An 18824-nucleotide genomic window follows, 5' to 3' on the forward strand; every position below is an offset into this window, starting at 1 on the left:
GGGATAACCAAACTTGTAAAAAAAAAAAAGTCTCCACACACCTGGTGAGCTTGTTCATAACTAAGACACAGAGGTACACATTTAACAAATCTCGCAAAAGTCTCAGCTTTTCTACCCCCAAATTAAAACAATTTGAATTGAGAGTATAGGAAATGCTTCGGGTCTTTAAATAGGCAGAGTTGGAATATGTTTAGGGTGATTTGTAAATCTAAGTGGCTTAGAAACACTTAAGGGCATTTAAATAAAGCAAAGTGTTCCCTTACAGCTCCCAGCCCCAGCCCCACCAGCTGCGGGAGGCCAGAGACCCGGCAAAGTCACTGTATCTTCCTCTACGAGGGTGGCCAACCTCCAGTTTGCCCCGGACTAGGACCAGGGGGTCTCCTAGCACTCTTTAGCACTCCAGTGCTAAAACTGGGACAGTCAGAGGCAGACAGGGATGTGCTGGTTGCCCCACCTGAACCCTCAGCTCTCCAAGAAAAATGGCCCCCTCTCCCGACGACTGTCCCAAGGCCAGGGAGGACCTCCCATGAGTGGTTTTCTCGCTCACTGTAAGCGGAGACCCAGAGAACGGTTGCAAGCCTCTCCCCTCTGCCCTGCTCAGCAGTGTTCACGGCTCTGACCCTGAAGACCCTGAAGACCCTGAAGACCCTGAAGACCCCGAAGACCCCAGCTGCCCCTTGACAGCTCCCAAAATCCAGCAGGAGGCTGGCGGGGGCAGGGCAGGTGAGCGGCTGCTGACGCAGGTGGCTATCTTCCCGGCTAACGGGGGGGTGGGGAGGAAGCAGGCTTATAAAGAGGCAGGTTGGCTAGTAGGAGCTGTCGGCCCTGCCCTGGGCGGTCAGCCTCCGGTGGTCCCACACACGCTGCCCAAATAAGCCCTCTGACGGGGGGGGGGGGTGGTTTGCTGTGCATTTGCTTTCAAGCTGGCAAGGTTAGCTCTTTCTTCTGGGTTCCTTCCTCCTGAGGAAGCTGCTGTCTTCTCTTTTTCTCAGCCTGCTAAAACCTAAGGAGGCTCCAGCCCACAAAAGCCTGTTTTAGCGCACCTCCACATCTGAGGTCTTTCCTTCCCTCCCTCCGGAGAGGGCCCCAGGAGCATGTCCCTGGCTGAGAATGCTAGAGTAAAGCTTGGGTTCTTTCATCTACCAGAGCAGGGCAAGGACCCTGTTTTTGGGCCACCCCTTGTGGGCCCAACCTCGGGGGGAATCCTAGAGCAGGCTTTCAAAGGCCACCCCCGTTTTATGGAAATCAGTCTTGGTGGGAGAACCCTAGGCAGGGCCCCGCAAAGCCTCTGAATCAGACGTTGGGAAGCCTGGGGTCTGTGGCCCAGCAGTCTCTGGCCCTTCGTGCCGGTGTTTCATGAGCTGGGTTATTAACGGGCTCCGAGAGGAGAGCTAGCCGTGGTGCGGCACCACGTAGATGAACTTGAGCCGATGCGCTGTCAGCTGCCGAATTCTTACATTCTAGCTGCTTCCTTTGAGCAACAGGACTGGCCGCTCACTTAAGGCACCAGACAGTTCTCTTAGGCGTCCCCCTCCCCGGGGTCCTGGAGGTCTACGTGGCTTCTGGGATCTGAGTTCATGAGGGTCAAGACTCCTGGTCCCTGCTTGTGCTGGATCCACCCAGCACCCGAGTAAGGTGCTCAGCAGCAAGGAGATGTGCAAGGATTTTGCCACAGTTTTGCCTGAGATTCAGGAAGCTGGTTCCTTTTCTGGGCGGTGACTAAAATAGGCTCTTTTCCTCAGACCTCTCTAATACTTCGTCAGACAGCCTAGTCCTGGAATGAGCAGTAGTGGGGGGTAATTCTTGGCTGTAACTGTCCCCCCAGAAAACCTTAAGACCATCTCTCCCTAACTTATGAAGTGTGGGGACCTCTACTTCTGTCCCTAAAGTGCTCTCCAGGCACCAGTTCACTAGCAAAGAGCTACAGAATGTAACCTTCCTTGTAAAGCTTAAAAGTCATTCCTGCGTTAAGACTGGGTGTGGCATGACCTAAAATGCACCAAACCTCCCCCCACCCCCACCAAACTGGCAGGGGCTCAACATTCTTTGCCAGTTCTTCTCTAGTCAGCATTCATGCCCCCAAGGGGAGGTGACCCTGATGCTAGTTCCCACCTTTCCTGATGACCTGGTTGCACACTTTACCCAGCAGAACCTCTAATCCCCTACCTTGGAGAGGAGGGGAAAAATCTTGTCAGCTGGGGCTTTCTCAAAGCACCGCCAAGTCCCTGTTGGAAAAGGAATTTGGACCCAGTTCCATTCAATTCATTGGCGCTTATTTCATAAGCAGCCACGTGAGTCTAGTTGTAGCCTGACTCCTTCCTACCACCATGAACCTAGGCTTTCTTAATTGCTTTGGAGCCTTCACTTGCAAAACCGGGAGTAGGGAATAGCTCCTGAGGCTTTCGCGGACCCCACTTCAACGTGGAGTAGACCCGAAGTCGGGGGACGCCAGCTGCACCACTTCTGTGGGCGGTGGAGTAGGCCTCCAGCTGGAAGTGGGATGCTAGCTGGATTGCGCGAGGCAGCCCCCAGCACTGCCACGAGCGGCCAGCAGATGCAGCTTGTTCTAAATGCAGGTGATGTTGGCGTTCCTTGTGGGAAATGGGGAAACGCAGAGGATTCGGAAGCGTCTGTAAGCCTACAGCTCTGAGCGAAATGACATGGAGCGTTGCCTAGCTTTATGCTGTCCTGCTATAAATATTGCTACGTCTTTAAGTCCCCCTTATGGTGCAGAAAACACTGCGGTCCCTCCCCTATGAGCTTAGGGGAAGCCACTACAGATCCTCCTGCCTCGCTCTCAGCCTGGCTTTCTGCTCTAGTGTGTCCAAGCTGTCGTTCCCTCGATCCATCACTGCTGAGAAAAATTGTCCTTAGCATCTTGCCCGTCAAAAGTCCTCCCTTCCACATAGGAGGTGGGTGGGTGGGTGGGGGACCACGTGGGAGTCTACTTAAAGGAACAATGAAGACAGCAAAGCTGAGCCCCTAAGAGCCTTTGTTGTTGGTATGGCATTAACATTGCCTTAGGAAACGAGGAGTAGAAGTTAGCTGGTCTAGTCTCTGTATCAGTCTGTAACTTTTATATTCTCGCCATGCCACACCCTCCACTCCTGCTACAATCAAATGTACGTACAGTGCACGTGTTGAGGCTGTTCACTGAAACAGGTCCTGTGCACCTAGCAACTTACATTGTCCTATGAGGTGTGAGCTGAGGCCATTTAGATTTCATCCTACGAAGGGCGGGTGAGCCCAGGTGGTCCCTGTGATGGACCTTGGGAGGCTCCAGGTGCTTGGTGTACAGACTCCTTAGCCTCCAGGGGAGGTAAAGCTTGTTTTCCTAGATGAGAGGTCTGTTCGTACAGGCATGCTTCAGATACTGCGGGTTCTTCCAGACCACCACAATAAAGTGGTCAGATGAACTTCTTGGTTTCTCAATGCACATAAGTTGTGTTTATGCTATACTGTAGTCTATTAAGTGCAACAGCATGGCCTTAAGATACATACCTGAACTGAATAATCCCTAAAGATGCTAAACTTCATCTGAGCTTTCAGTGAGTCCATACCTCACTGCTGGTGGACGGTCCGCCCCAGTGCTGACAGCTGCTGACTGATCCGGGTGGTGGCAAGTTAAGACAACAATTGAAGTTTTCCCCCTTGACTCTTCCCCCAACGACTTCTCTATAGCTATGTAATGCTGTTCGATAGCATTTTATCCACAGAACTTTCAAAACTGGGGTCCTCTCAAACCCTGTTGCTGCCTTATCAACTTAGGCTTACAGAATATTCTAAACTGGTCTCCCGGCAGTCTTCACGGCATCCTCTCCAGGCGCAGCTTCCATCTCAGGAAAGCACATTCTTTGTTCCGCCCCGAGCGGCACCTCCGCATCTGTTAGTTCTAGCCCGAGATCGCGGCAGTGCGGTCCCGGTTTCGGCTCCCCTTCAGATTCTGGTTCTCCTGCTCTCTGCACCACATCTGCGGGGATGTCCTCCACTGACGTCCTGAGCCCCTCCATCCACTGCATCCCCTTCTTCCGAACCGTTAATGTTGACATTTCAACCTCTTCCCATGAATCATGAATGCTCTTAATGGCCTCTAGAGCAGTGAATCCTTTCCCAGAAGGCTTTCAACTTGCTCTGCCCAGATACATCCAAGGACTCCCTGTCTATGGAAGCTATATCCTTACAAAATGTATTTCCTAAATAAGACTTGAAAGCCCAAATTACTCCCTGATCTGTAGGCTGCAGAAAAGCTGTTAGAAGGCAGGAACACCTTAATCTCGCTGTAGGTCTTCATCAGTTCTTGGGTGATCCTGTGCATTCAGTGAGTTAATTAGATCTTTGAGCAGCAGCTCTCAACAGTAACCTTGAACTACTCCGTAAACCATGTTAAGTTATCCAGGCTTTGTTGCTCCACTGATGGAGCACAGGCAGAGTAGATCTAGCCTAATTCCTAAGGGCCCTAGGATTTTTGGAATGGTCAATGAGCATTGGCTTCAACTTGGTCACCCGCTGCATTTGCCCCTAACGAGAGGCAGCTCTCCTCAAAATTCCTGGCTTCAAACTTCAATCTAATAGAAGTCCTAGATGGCATCATCTTGCAATACAAGGCTGTTCTTGTTATAAAGTCTTCACTATCTTATCTAGATCTTAGTAATTTGCTGTATCAACTTATACTTCCGTTATGGAGGCAGTTTTTGAACCTCAGGAACTGACTTCTGCCAGCTTCAAACTTCAGCTTCCCCATGTCCCTCTGCCCTCACAGAATTAGTTAGGGCCTTGCTCTAGATTAAGCTTTGGCTTGATGGAATGTTGTGCCTGGCTTGACCCTCCAAATGGACCGCTCACTTTCTCCATATCCATAAGGCTGCTTGGCTGTGTTCACCAGAGCAGCACTTCTAATTTCCTTTAAGAACTTTCCCTTTGCATTCACAACTTGGTTAACTGTCACGAGGCCTAGCTTTTGGCCTATCGGCTTTCAATATCCCTCCTTCACTAAGCTTAGTTGTGTTCAAGTGGAAGGAAGGGGCCCATCTCACTTCGAGACCATTGTAGATTAACTGGTTTAATTTCAATAGTGTGTCAGACCTGAAGAGCAGGCCAGATGGGAGTAGTCCAAACCCACCTATCCGTTAAATCTGTGGTCTTATGGTTGTGGTTCGTGGTGCCCTGAAACCATTGCAGTTATAACCTCAAAGATCCCTGATCACAGATCACCATAACAAATAGAATAATGAAGTCTGAGATGTTGTGAACTACCGAAGTGTAATAGAGACAGTAAACGGGGAGGGAGGAATGTACAGATGGACTTGCTCCGTGCAAGGTTGCCACAAACCTTCAGTTTGTGTTTTTAAAAGTGCAATAGCACAAAGGATGCCTGTACAGGCTCAGATGTAGAGTTTTCTGTGGCTGTCTTCCCCAGCAAGAGAAAACCTTTTACAAGGTATTTGGGCATTAGGTCTTCTGTCCGGTCCATAAGAATACTCGGAGCATTCCAACTGAGGGCTTTCCAGAGCTCATAGGTACACGGGTTTTGCTGAGGACCTCTAAGGCACTGGGAGCTGCCCTGAACTATGCCAAGTTCTGGGGATGGTGGCTGCTTTCAAGAGGAATCCATCCTATCCAGCTCCAGGGGAACGAACCCTAGCTAGACTATGCTCCTGGTAAGGTTCTGAAGGCCCCAAATTGGAATCCAAACAGGAGCCGAGTAGCCTGGACTGAGCAAGTTTGCACTCGGGGCAGCCCCCTTAGACGTGGCTCAGACCCCCCTGCACTCAGGGCAGCCCCCTTAGACGTGGGTTTGCCTGAAGTTTCAGGCTCCATTGTTTCAGGTTTCTTTCCCTTACCTATGGTTTATGTCTGGTCGTGTGTGTGTGGTGGCGGGGGGAGGGGGGTTCAGACTGCTATTCTAAGAGCTCAAGGACTCCTAGGAGTTATGTTCCTCTGGCTCAACAGTTCTGAACTTGAGTATAGCCCTAGTAGCTGATAATTCCTTTTGGAGAGGGAAAGTCTCTACTGAAATCAAGCGGTAAAAATTAGCAAAAGTTAATACCAAGTGTTGGACCCTGGGCTGGGATTATGGTGCAGCAAGAAATACAAAGCGAATAGTTGCAGAAAAGTTAGCAACTGCTGGTCTGGTCTAGTTCTGCAAGAAAGCTCCATCAGAGGGCTAGGGCCTATGGAATAAGCCTCCAGATAAGAGCATCCTTGTTCTGTGTGACAGGTGTGGTTAGAGGTTGGCAACGGAGTTTGAAGCCAAGTGGAGAACCCTGAACTTGGAGCTCTACAGGGTTTGTCCTTGCCACTCCTAAGCTATTGGTGAGCTGTGAGTACGATGCCTGTCAGTTACATGCTACCAGATCCTGCTGTCGGTATTGGTCCTTGTCTAATGAGGTTGGCCATAGTTAGGGACACAGGCTGCTAATGAGCCGGGCTCTGTCTTGGCATTAACCCCTTGGGAGAAGGAGGGAGGTGGGGAGCTCTCCTAGATTCCTGATTTGAGAATTAGTATTCCCATAATGTGCACAACAAATACAACAGTGGTATGAAGCTACAGGTGTTGACTAAACTGAACTTGGAGTAACTTGCACCTTGGTGACCAACATGTATGATGGGTAGGTAACTGCCTGCTTGAAGTACACAAAAATAACAAGAGCTCTGAATCCTGGGTGCTCTCCATTTGAGAGCAACCACATCCACATCCTTCTCTCCAAAACCAGGATCCCGAGATCAGGCTTAGAGCCCGTCTTCCTGCCATGGCATGAAGGCTTGATGTGTGATAGTCTGACAAATCTGGCCACATACAATATTAGTACCAACCATGCTTCAGAAGATAGTGAATCAAGATCTACTTAAATGAGTAGAATGTCCCTATGGGCCTTCAGTTTGGGTCCCAGATGATGTGGCCTCCTTTGAAGTGTATCCCTGTGGCTGGATTTTTGGAGGATGTGACTATACCTTCCCTTGAGTCTCACTTTCAAGTCAGCAAAAATGAACGTGAGCCCAGTAGACCTCCAGTGCCATCCCAGGACAGCTCTGAAAACGACTCTCTTCGTGAGCGTAGGGCCCTCCTGTGTAGAACTGGAGCACACCTTTTGCAATGGGTGTTGGATCAGGGCAATGCTTCAAAAGGAATGAAAGGATCTTTGTTGAACCTTCTAACAGCTGACTTCTGGAGCTGGCTCTTTCTAAATGAGCTGTTAGTTGAGAGTAAAGTACCCCAGTTTGTCTTTGTCTCTTGATCTAATTGGCTTTAAGTCATTCATGAATCAGCAGCAATCCATACAAGTAGAACAATACTGAGTTGTACAGAATGGGACCTTCTTGCAGGCAGGTGGGGCAAGGAAACCAGAAGAAAGGATTGTTCCAGGTCAGGCCATATTTCAGGGGGATGTGAACTGCAAGGTTTGGTTTGGTTTGTTTTTCCAGACTACTTCACAAGTGCCGATCAGGAACTTTCAGATGGACTGCTATCCCAATCTTGGGAGGGGGTTAAAGTACCCCGTTCTTAAGACTGTATGGAAACCAAACTCCCTATAGCCAAGTGGTCAGGGGGAATAAACCATTTCCCAGGATATGCATGCTTTTACTGAGAATTGAGTCCAAGGAGAGTAGACCCCAACATAAGAGTCCTCCGAGGGAGGTGGTCACACTAATGGGGCCAAAAGTACTGCCAAAATCGTGCAGCATTGACCGTGATGAAAAGTTCTAAAAATGGGGGAAAATAAGATCAGGAAAGCACTTAGCAGACCCACCAGTTCTGAGGGATTCCTCCATCCCCAGCATGGCTGGCAAGGTATCACTCTTGACTTCTATTAAGAATCACGGGTGGCCTTAACTTTTTAAGAGCAAGGGGACTAACAATATTGCTATGAAGTGAGATTGCTCAACCTGAATGAGCCAAAAGCAGAATCTATACATCAGTCACTCAAGAGCTCTGAAAATTCTATGGTGGGGAGTGGTGGGGGGGAGAGCAAGAAGGTTTAAACTTTCTGATATAACCTTGTAGTTGTCAAAGTTCGAGCCCATGCCCCCCCTAATACAAATGGAATGTATATTTCTCTTTCAGAATCGAGAACCAGGTCCTCATCTGAAATCACCAGAAAGATTAGAAGCATGGAATGATTATCTTCACCATAGGCAACCTGCCTAAAGTAAGAGCGTGGGGTAGAACTGGCAGAACGGGGCTGGTTCCTCCTACCCTAAACTTTGTGTCATTGCCTGTGAATGGAGGGCTGGACACTTCTATATACCTGGGCTTCACTGTCCTCCAGAGGTAAAATCTGGATAAGTCTATGTACTTATGGTCCTCAAGGCTCTGAGGTCTCAGGGCTCCTGGGGGAGCCAGGGCTTCTACCCCAGGCACCCAGACAAATCTTGGCTCTTCTTTCCTTATTAGTATCTTCCTGAATTCTCTTAGCCGCCAGAGATTCATCGGGGCCTTTGTACCAGTGTGCCTAGGGAAAGCTGTCCAATGTTGTTGACAGGACTTCGAGTTACACAGGTCATGGTGAGCTTGGAAACCTTTCCTGTACCTGGCCCTCCAAAGCGTGGCTTTCTGGGTTGGATGAACACTTATCCCTTGGTTGCCTACCTGGGAGTTCCAGGACCCTTGCTAGGACACACCATCTGTTTGCCGACACCTCTGTGGTTCTCCTGGCTCCTCGAGGCTGACTTCTCAGTTGCGGAAGGCATATTGGGGATCTGTCACTCACTGCGGTTCTCTGTCCTGGAGGAATGTATCTTCTATCCATTCTCCAGGATTTTTCTCCACCCCCGCCATCTTCTGGAAGTCTTTCAACTCCTCCTAGACTTGCATCTTCTCACCAAACCAGGATCTCTATCCTGAAAACCACTAATACTAGTGACTTAGCTTGATTTGTAAGATGTTCCCAAATTTCTGGGTTCTGAATGTTCCAATCAGATTCCAATCTCCTCTTCTAGATCTGCCATGAAGACTTGGTCTAAAGGGGCTCTAGCCCAGGTGCAGCCTGGTCCAGAGGTTGACCAGTTTCTAGGTATTCATGTCTCCTTTGCGAGCTGTTCTTTGGTCCCTATTGCTCCTGCTCTGGATTTGGTCTTGAGACTTTGACTTCAACTAACCTCTATGTGCTTATTTCCCCCTCTGCTCTCCTCTAGTGGAGCTCTTCTGAGCTGCCTCCCCACACCTTCAAATACTACCTATCCCTACTAGAGTCTTCTAAGTGCCCCAAATGTGGGTTGTTCTGTGTGGAAGTCGCCATTTCCCCTAAAGCAGGTACATCTCCACAATTCCCCATCCCACTCTGATGTTTGGAAGGAGTGTAAAATGACACTTCCTCGGTTTCCAACGTCCTTGCACTGATGGTTTTGTTGGGATCTCGGATTTATGCAGCTATCCTGAAGTTACAGTGAGAAGGGGCTAAGAGAGCTGTTGTTTCCTTCGGTTGGGTTCTAAATCGGGCGGTGGTGCTGCTACCATGACTACTAAGTGCAATGGCAGCTCCTAATGGGCTCACCATCCCTTTCTGCAAACCCTCTGAAATCCATGTCTGACTGAGGGCCCTGGGAATGAGATCAGGGGGTTGAGGAAAGCTAAGCCCATGTATGAACTTAAGCCTGTGGTGACTTGTACTAGATGAACAAGCTTGGCAAGTGGTACTCTCGCTCATGAATACTGACTTGTAAGGATGGCAGTCTTTGATCTGCTAGCTTCTTGGCTATAACACTTTCTTTTTTTAAAGCTGGGTGTACCCAAACGAAGTACTTAAAACTGAAACCTGAGATTGGAGTAGAAGCCAGGATTTTTGGTGCCAGGAAAGCACTACCTTGGCATCTTGTCTATAGTTGTAAAGCTCCACCTGTCAAGAATGGCGGCTGGCAGTGCCCCTTCAGTGGTACCCGGATGTTCTGCAGTGGATCTTCCTGAATACCACCTTTGCTACTGAAACTTTTCCAACGTCCTTCCTGCAAAAAACTTAACTTTAACAAGGGACTATCTGACCAAGGACCTTAATGCTATTTTGGCCAAACAGGTGGACTCTCTAGAACTACTGCCACATTGTTTTAGAAAAAGCTAACTCTTGTCACCGGAAGAGATCCCATCTTCGATGTCTGGATGCCTTAGTCTGTCAGGCTTTGCTTACGTACCCAGTATATGGGTCAGGCTAGGGGATGGCTTGGTGGCTACCTGTCAAAGGACTGATAACTCATCAAGGAGGAAGTTGGCACAGAGCACATAAGGGCGGGGGCCTTCAGTTCTGGGCCTCACCTGGTTGAATGGCTGGATAGTAGAGCGCGGGTCTGGCACTACCTTTGATCAAAACTGAAGATGGTGGTATCCTGTATGACTTGACATTAAGGCAATTCTGGCTCAGGACACTTGTCTAACATTCTGTCCCAAGAACCGTCTACTGAAGTGACCAATATAGGTTGAATAAGACTAGTCTACAAAATGCTGTGAAGCCTGTCCTGTGAAAGTTTGATAGGTCCTTCCAGATGCCCGGTTCTGGGAGTATAGTTTGGGGCCAGTCTGGGTGTTGCTTTTTATCTTTAACCTTAAGAGCCATTCTAGTTCACAGAAATCTGAAGGGAAACTTGAGAGATTTCTCATATATGCCCTTGCCTCACACACAGCCTCCCTCGTTATGAACCTCTCCCACCAGATGGTACCCTTGTCCAATGAACCTTCATGGACCCATCCTCCTCCAAGGCCCATAGTTAATATTAGGGCTAATCCTTGGTGTATATTATGGGCTTAGACAAACACATGACCTATCTACCATCATAGTATCATACTGAATTGTATACTGCCCTAAGAATATGGAGTCTTTTTTTTTTTTTTTTCCCCAAAGCAAACTTAATATGTTGAGGGGGGCCTTGGTTGAACTTCCTCTGAGCTCATTAGTGTGTGACAAGACTCTGGCCCATACAGACCTGCCATGGGACTCCTTCACTGTTACCATGATCCATGGGATGAGCAGAGACTTAAAGCCTTAGATAAAGTACATGACACAAGGGGCTGAGAAAGGGGGTAAGGAAGTGTGTGCCAGAGATAAAACTGGGATCTTGGAGTCTGCTTTATAGGATGGGTGTAAAGGTAGCAGAGTTGAACAGAATGGTGGACAGGACCTAGGTCTTGCATGGACTGGGAGCAGGGGTGAGAGCAACCTGCTGACTATAACTGGGATGGGGGGCCATGGGTAGAGTTCTCTATCCTCCAAGCTCCAGCAGACCTTAAAGAGGGAACAACTTGAAGTTCCCTCCTGCAGGGCCTTCAGGACCTGAGGAAGTATGCTCACCAGGCCTGATGAGATAAGTAGAGCGTAAGTCGTCATTGTTGCTCCTTGGTTCAGTGTGGGTGTCCAAAGCAGAGTCCAGGAAACAATGTCCCATCACATCAATAGGACTGGCTGGCTATGTGGCCACACAGGATGTCTTTACTGTTTTTATTTCAGCTAGCAACAATTTCTTGAGCTCCCAATATTGCCGAAGACTACTAGATTTCAGCAAATCAGTAGCCAGAGAACAAGACCACTGTTCCCAGACAACTGGTCAAGTCTTCCTTCAAGCTGATAAAAACAAGTGTGTGGTGCTAAGGAATCCACTGCAAAATACAGTTGCTCTGGCAGCCTTAAGATGCTGGATAATTGAACATTAAAACAAAAAAAACCCCAGTGCTAGTAAAAAAAAAAAAAAAAAAAATCCCACACTTGAGGCCAGCCCAGCCGAGGGTGCTTTCCATAGTGAACCTGCTGGTCATAGGGAAGTCTGGGTCTCCAGCCATATTCTCTAGGACCCCATCATAAAGACCCCAATTACAGGGAATTGGGCAAAAACATTGCGAGACAAACTTACAAAATTTGGACTCTCTGAATTCACCAGTCTGAATTTTGTCCTTTTCAATGTTCTCCTAATCTTACTTTACTGCATTAGCAAAATGTTAGTGAACATCTGCGGGGAATCATGACCCAGGAAGATGAAGTACATTACCAAAAAACCAGATGCTTTCCTTGTGCTGCCTCTGATCCTTATCAAAGGCAAAATTAATCAACAGTGATAGAAGTGGAAAAAAAAAAAATGGTTGGTCTTGAACCTTTACATACTATGACTCTATTTCCATATACTCCTGTTTTCCACACTCATCTGAGATTCTTAAGCTATGTCTAACAGTAGTCCCCTTCCACTGCTGTACAGTATTTCATTATAAATATATTCTCACTTATCCACTCTAGTGTTACACACTAAGGTGGTAGCACTAACTGGAAGCATCCCCAAGCTGTCATGATGTTGGATATGGGAACTAGTATACATAAGTGCACCCTCCTATTTATGCACTCTGAAATAAAAATCTCTGCATCCTAGGCTTTATGTGCTTGGTTTTGGGGTGGGGAGGGGAACACACTAGAATAGTCTTCCAAAAGGTACTTCACTCCGCATAGTTGGTATAGGAATGTTTCAGCTGCTTTAGGTACTTGCCAGGGCTTAGTAAGATCTATAATTCTGCCTTGCTGGTGACTCAGTAGTGGTATTTTGTAGTACTTTGAATTACTGAAGTTGTGTCCTAGTTATATCCTGGGTATCTAGAACATGTAAGGTGTTGTCACATGACACAATACTTTGAGGTTGGACAGAACTTCAAGACTTGTGGGTCCTTCACTAGCTTGTCAGTTTCTATTCTCTGAAAGCTCAAGTGTCAAACTTGGGCCCATGGACTCCTGGGGGTAGTTCAGAGTATTGGGGACATTGGTGTTCAACTGAATTAGCTACAGTGAATCAACTAGGGACTGGGGAGGGGTCTTTGGTTCTTAAGATATATACATTATTGGAGGTGGGTGATTCTTACATTTCATGCTTAGAAAAAGGTATGTGTGTGGGGGGTCCTAGGATACTCAAAGGAAAATGAGGCCACCCCTCCTTCCCAGCTCAACATGTCCCCACCTCCTGTGAGGATCAAGGGCATAAGTCTATTCTAACCATTTCACTCTTCATGAATGTCACTGCCTCCTATAGAACAAGACAATGGCAAGTGTTCTCTCTCCTGCAGCCCGATGAGAAAAGGGTGCACAGAGACTGAAAGACAAGGATACACAGATGTCCTAACACAGACCATGGAGAATGAGATTGTTGCATAGCTTCTGTTACTGCCGAAGGAACCTGAGCCTAAGCAATTCTGCTTTCTCCCATCTCCTAAGCAGGACTCCACTCCCCACAATGTGCCACATGGGCAAGGAAAACACATTAGTAGCTCTCTGGATACTTGGAGCTATGCTGTTCAGGTAAAACCCTGGTAGAGCACTCTAAAAGCCCACTTCTTCCACAGTCTCCTATAGAGCTTAAGGCCTGGGATGGCCCTAGGATATGGGCTGAAGCTGTGGTAGGGAAAGCTACAGCCAATACTCTTCACACTCAGCCCGTTTTCCTCTAGACCTCACTCCCCGGGATAAGACTTTGGCTCCTAAGCCTATGGCTGGTTCAGAGAATCCCTTAAGACTGGTACCTACTCAGGAATTGCCCAATAGACCATTCCTAGAAGATCCATTCTTAAGGCTGGAAAACCACCTCCTGTGTTGAGTAGCAAGTCAACACCTATTTGACGGGGTTGGAGCTCTAGGAAGCCTGGCAAGATGGGGCCTCCTACCAACTCAACTAGGAATGGGGCTTCTCCTACCCATACGTGTGGGTTGCTGTGTGTGATTCTTGGGACTCAACCCAGCTCAGTGCCCTAACAACTACAGTTGGGCAGGTAACTTGTTAGACTTTTTTCTATACCAGTAAAACATGTTCACTAAACCAGCAAAGCTAAAGCCACCAGTGTTTCTCATTGGTTTACTTTCTGGTCCACTTGAGCAGTAAGTACATTATCAGTGGAAACATAACCCACTAATATCGTATAGAACATACCATTAAGTGAAAAACAATATGACCTATAGCCTATGGATGCTAGTTTATTTGAATAACGTATAGTGGTTCTAAGGGAACAAATGTCTCTGCCAGCAAAAAGCCCATGCCCTAGTCAGTGGGGTAAACAATGTAGCCAAATGAGTATAGAGTAAGGTTTTAGGGCAGAGATCATGTAAAGACTTTAAGGACTTTGTCTTCTACGTAAAGCTCACCACTACATTCCCATTTCCAAAGTGAGAGCCATTGAGAGCCTTAAAGTTCTCGTTGTGGAGAATAGGTGGTAGGGAAGGGACCAGTTAAGAGCAACACGTAGAAATCAAGATGTGGAGTCATGGCTCGGTCCAGGGTGTGCATGGCAGTGGAGGGGAGAATGGGCTAAAAAAAAAAAAAAAAACCAAACCTCTTGCAGGAAGAATGGACAACTGTTGGATACTCCAGGGAGGCCAGTGTGAGGAATACTTTCGAGGAGAAAGTCCTGAGTTAGGTATAAGTTTTTGAGATCCATAAGCACAAATAGCTGTTGAAAGTGAACTTCTTAAAGCTTGTCTTAAACTTTCCCCATATTCTACTCCACCCAGAGAGTAGCGAAGGATGAGGATTTTTTTCCATGTCAAGTAAACTGAGGGAGAAAGACCACAACAGAGTTGAGGGTTTGCAAGCAAATCATTATGGGGGATGGTCACCCAAACGAAGTTCAGAAAGGTTCATTGGCAAGTAACAACTGGCTATTAAAGGGGTAGGACCTGCGATGATATCAGATTTGTCAAAATTTGAAGGTAATTCCTTTAAAATTCAAGATGGCATCTACAGGCAGCCATGGGTATTGACTGAATTTAGGTGGAGTAGAAAGGTAGATCTTTAGCAGTGAGGTCCAAACAAAGAGGCTAACTACTCTGTATACAGCTCTTCATGTATGTTGAAGTAGCCATGTGTGATCTGCAGTGCTGAAGGGAAGAGGAGAGGAAGGAGCAGACACTGTCAGTGAATGGGGGGATGGTCGCTATAGGGTCAGAAGATAATAGCAACAAGTTGGTAAAGTGGGTAGAAAATGATGCTTGGGCTTTAGATGTGGAGTTTGAGGGAGAAATGAGGAATGTTCTGGAGTTGCTAAGAAAACTTGCACCCATGTCTAAGCCCTGTAACTTTAGAGATGTGAGAAGGCCTCAGAAGCAGATGTGATGCTTTCAGAGGGGCAGCCACATTTGTGTTGCACCAAAACAAAAACCTCCAGAAGAGTTTGAGGATATGGGCAGCTCTGCTAGAGGATTATCAGGAATCCCAAAAGAATCAAATGTCTTGGGGCATTGTATTTGAAATTAAGTCCAGACAATAAATAGTAAAGACTAGACCTATCAACCTCTTCAGACTACCTACTTGACCACCACAACTTTAAATTCCTAATCTTGATTTCTCTTTACCAGCTTTTTGCCTTCTGACTCTCCTGAGGCTTGTCTAGAGCCTGGAGTTCTAGATCCCTTCTCATACAAACGTTCTTATTCATCATAAATAACTTGACTCTAATTACTCCACTTTATCTTAAAATTACCCAGTTGACTTGAAACTTGACTTCCCCAAAGATGTGAATTCCTAGGTTCTCATCCTTGGAACTCATTGCATATCTCCTCTAGAAATAAGAGCTCATTCTTCAGAACCCCTGAACTGGTCCACACCATGCCCCCAGGGTTTCTCCTTTCCTCCCTTCTCATGCTAGATCATCTTGTCCTGGAGCACCAGCACTGACCTCCTTAACTCCAAACAGAGGGCCTCACAATGAACCAAGGAAATGGATGTACGGCCAGGGAGCAAGAACTCTGGCCACAAATGCCCAGTGTTTCTTGTTAGAATCAAATATGACAGCACTCCAAAGATTAAGGAGATTCAGCAGAGAGCCATCTTTCACTTGGCCTGGTTGATCCCCCTCTGAGCCTGTGGTGTGGGCTTCGACCCTAACATACTGTGTTCACTAGGAGAGGACTGTGCTAGAATCCTTTGTAGAGGAAGTGGTAGCATCCTGTCTAGGAAAGTCCTGTGTTCCTGCAAGAACCCTTGGTTTCCTTGACAAGGTCAAGGGGATTGTGCCTTTTAAGCCCTATGCTGTCTTAAGGGTCAGAAATAAGGTCTTCCCTGCCCCCAGCTTTATCTAGGTGTATCTTATATAAAAATTACACATGCTTAAGGTATACATTGAGTTTGGACACATGTATAGACCCATGATACCATTCCCAAGATCAAGGCAAGAGTATTTTTATAAGTGCACATATACCAGAAACCATTGGCAGGATCCTACAGGGAACCAAGGCAAGGTAAAGTTATGTAGAGAACGTGGTCTGTGGTGACAAGTGACATTAGCAATAAGGAGTCAAGGAAGGCTGAGCCAATGAGAAATGGAAAAAGGTGACCTGAAAGGCATCTGTGCAGGGAGGGAGCCTGTGGCTCTGGAATGAGGGAGAGGAAGCTGGCTGCCTGTACTCCTGGAGGGAGAGGAAGCTGGCTCATACCATAAGCCACCCCCCTATCTCTTAGCCAGAGGCCCAGAAAAACTTGGAAGCACTGAGGCTGGGAAGTTCATGTCTGCAAATCAATATGGCGAAGAGGGCATTCTAGTCAGGACAAAGGCCACCTCCTCTAGGGTTACCACCAGACTAGACTCCACTTCTAGGGCACTTGCACCACCACTGGTGTCATGTGAAACTGGATTCTCGGTGGGCCTCTAGATGGGCACCCAACACTGCCAAGATTCCAGGAAAAGGCCAAATTGGTGGTCTAAAGAATGCATCTGGCCTAGGTCAAAAGACAGAATCCCCAAAATGCCCCTCTACTAGCCCCTCAAGTTTGAGGAAGACTGATGGGTCTCTCCAGGTGGTAGACCCCAGCACAATATGCACAGAGGATGGAGTCTAGCATAAGTTTTCAATCTCCTTTCAGTCAGGCTGAGCTGCTCAGTCCTGATGGTCATGCACAAATTAAGAAAAGCCCTCATTAACTTTATGATCAGGGTTCAAATCAGGACCGGAGATTAAATAGTCAGGAATAATCCTCAGACTCAAGACAATAACCTGGTGAAGCTTACTTGAGTCTTCCAGACCTGAGCTAGCTTGGTCTCAAATATTTGTGTTGTACTGACATCTTGCTGTGCAGTATAATCTTGTGACTACTGTGTCAGATGACCTCCAGCTTATGACAGTTTGGTCACTGGAAAGTTCTAGGCATTTAGTGACCCCTCTCTAGGCACATATTTCTCCCAGGACCCAGGTGCAAGCGAGGAATTGACTTTCAAACTAGCAGGAATACGCCTGCTGCTTCTCCAGGAATCTGTTGTGATCCTCCAACTGGGGCTTTTCGGTGGCTCCGTATTGCAATTCTCTCTACCATAGACCTTTCCATGTTATATCTGTTGAGATGAAGACTATGTGGCATGGCAGCTCCTATCCTGGCCTGGGTGAAGCAAAGCCTTCTTGCTTAGCATCCTACTCCAAAATAGTAGCTGTAAGGGTAAACTGTTCCATGGATCTGAGCAGTATCCCCAAATGTGCTGGGTCTTCCAATTCTAAAGGTGCCCACCAGGCAATACTTCTTTCTTCACCTTTGTGCAAAGGCAGCAACTTGCCCTCCCCAGAGGATCTCCTGACAAGTTCCAAATCACCGAACACAGCAGTGACCCTGAGGCACACCTCTCCCTAAAGCATCCTCATTGCATGTGCTCAAAGCACACCCAGGTTCTTAGCACCACCACCCCATCCTGAGAAACAGGGTTCCCCTGGCTTCTCAACATGGACAAAGTAGAGCTCTGACCTGCTCAGCCAGGCTCTGACCTCTCACTAGCCAGAGGTGCCAGCTCCATGAACTAGGTCAGCTTGGGAAAGCCTTTGCCTACAGATGGGCTAGTGCTCAAGGCTGGCTCTTGGGCCTCCCTCCCTGGCTCTTCTGCCTGGCACTGTTCTGTCCTTTCTCTTAGGAGGGTGGACAGTGCTATACTAAGTCCATCTATTTGTCTTTGGGGCTGTAACCAAGACCAGAACACAGAATACCAGAGCTCAGGGCAGATGTTCTTCCCAATGATCCTGCTCTTACTAGAGTGCCCTTGGGACAGTCAGTCTTAACTCTCCTGAAGGAACTTTCCTATCCAGCCTGTTCTACAAATCTTCCTGGGAGGTGAAGTTCTGTGTAGAACTAGAATTAGTAATGCGAAGAGAATCTAGAAGCTCAAGGCTGACCCAATTTCCTGCATGTTGCTGGAGTAGGGGCACCTCAGTGATTTCAAGATGGGCCCTGGTTCCACAGGCCATGCTGTTCTGTTGACCCAATCTGAACCCTGATCTACCTCAAGTTCATGGATTCTTCTGTCCTCTCCATTCTGTTAGAGTCCGTCCAGTGAGTTATAACTTGGTAAAATCAAATAGAAGTTCTCCAACTGAAATGCACGTCTCCTATTTCAAGATTTTCTATTTTTTCCACGTGTTTCAAGTGTTCATAACTGTTTATTGGAGCATCTGACAATCCTTCTTTGATCATTCTAATCTGTTCTCAGTGTTCATCTCTTGTCTCTTTCCCTTCAAGCTGAAATTTTCCTGGCTCTCTGTAGGAGTAATTTTGGCCTATACTCTGAGAAATCAGGCTTATAAAACAAGCCTATGCTCCCATTTGAGCAGGTAGTCGATCTGTCTGTTCAGGATGTACATCACTCTCATGAGCTGTGGATCAAATGTCCATTCAGTCAATGAAGCACCTGCAGAACTGTTCTTGTTGATCCCATGTGTGTTGCCCAAATTACGACTCTTCCCAGGCATCCCCTCCATGTTAGCTGGAGGGGGAGGGGTGCTGCTGCCCACAGGCTCTGGGAGAGGGGCACCTCCTCATCACTGCAGAGAGAAGAGAAGCTTCTTCCTGTGAATTCTGCAGTAGTGCTCAATGTCAGGAAGAGGTTTGTGTTTTTCTGTTTTTTTTCTCAC

General features: G+C 47.4%; 1 long non-coding RNA gene across 2 annotated transcripts in view; it reads left to right on the plus strand.

The window, feature by feature from the left end:
• Positions 1-18824, plus strand: part of LOC141372776 (uncharacterized) — a 48472-nt gene that overhangs the window by 1312 nt on the left and 28336 nt on the right. For both annotated transcript variants that reach the window (XR_012378182.1, XR_012378181.1), the window contains exon 2: positions 8063-8155. This is a non-coding gene — a long non-coding RNA (uncharacterized lncRNA). The remainder of the gene's footprint in view (positions 1-8062; positions 8156-18824) is intronic.

Source organism: Callorhinus ursinus, unplaced genomic scaffold (genome assembly GCF_003265705.2).
Source record: "Callorhinus ursinus isolate GAN/ISIS: 27379988/994484 unplaced genomic scaffold, GSC_fseal_2.0 scaffold5, whole genome shotgun sequence".
Classification (NCBI taxonomy): domain Eukaryota; kingdom Metazoa; phylum Chordata; class Mammalia; order Carnivora; family Otariidae; genus Callorhinus; species Callorhinus ursinus.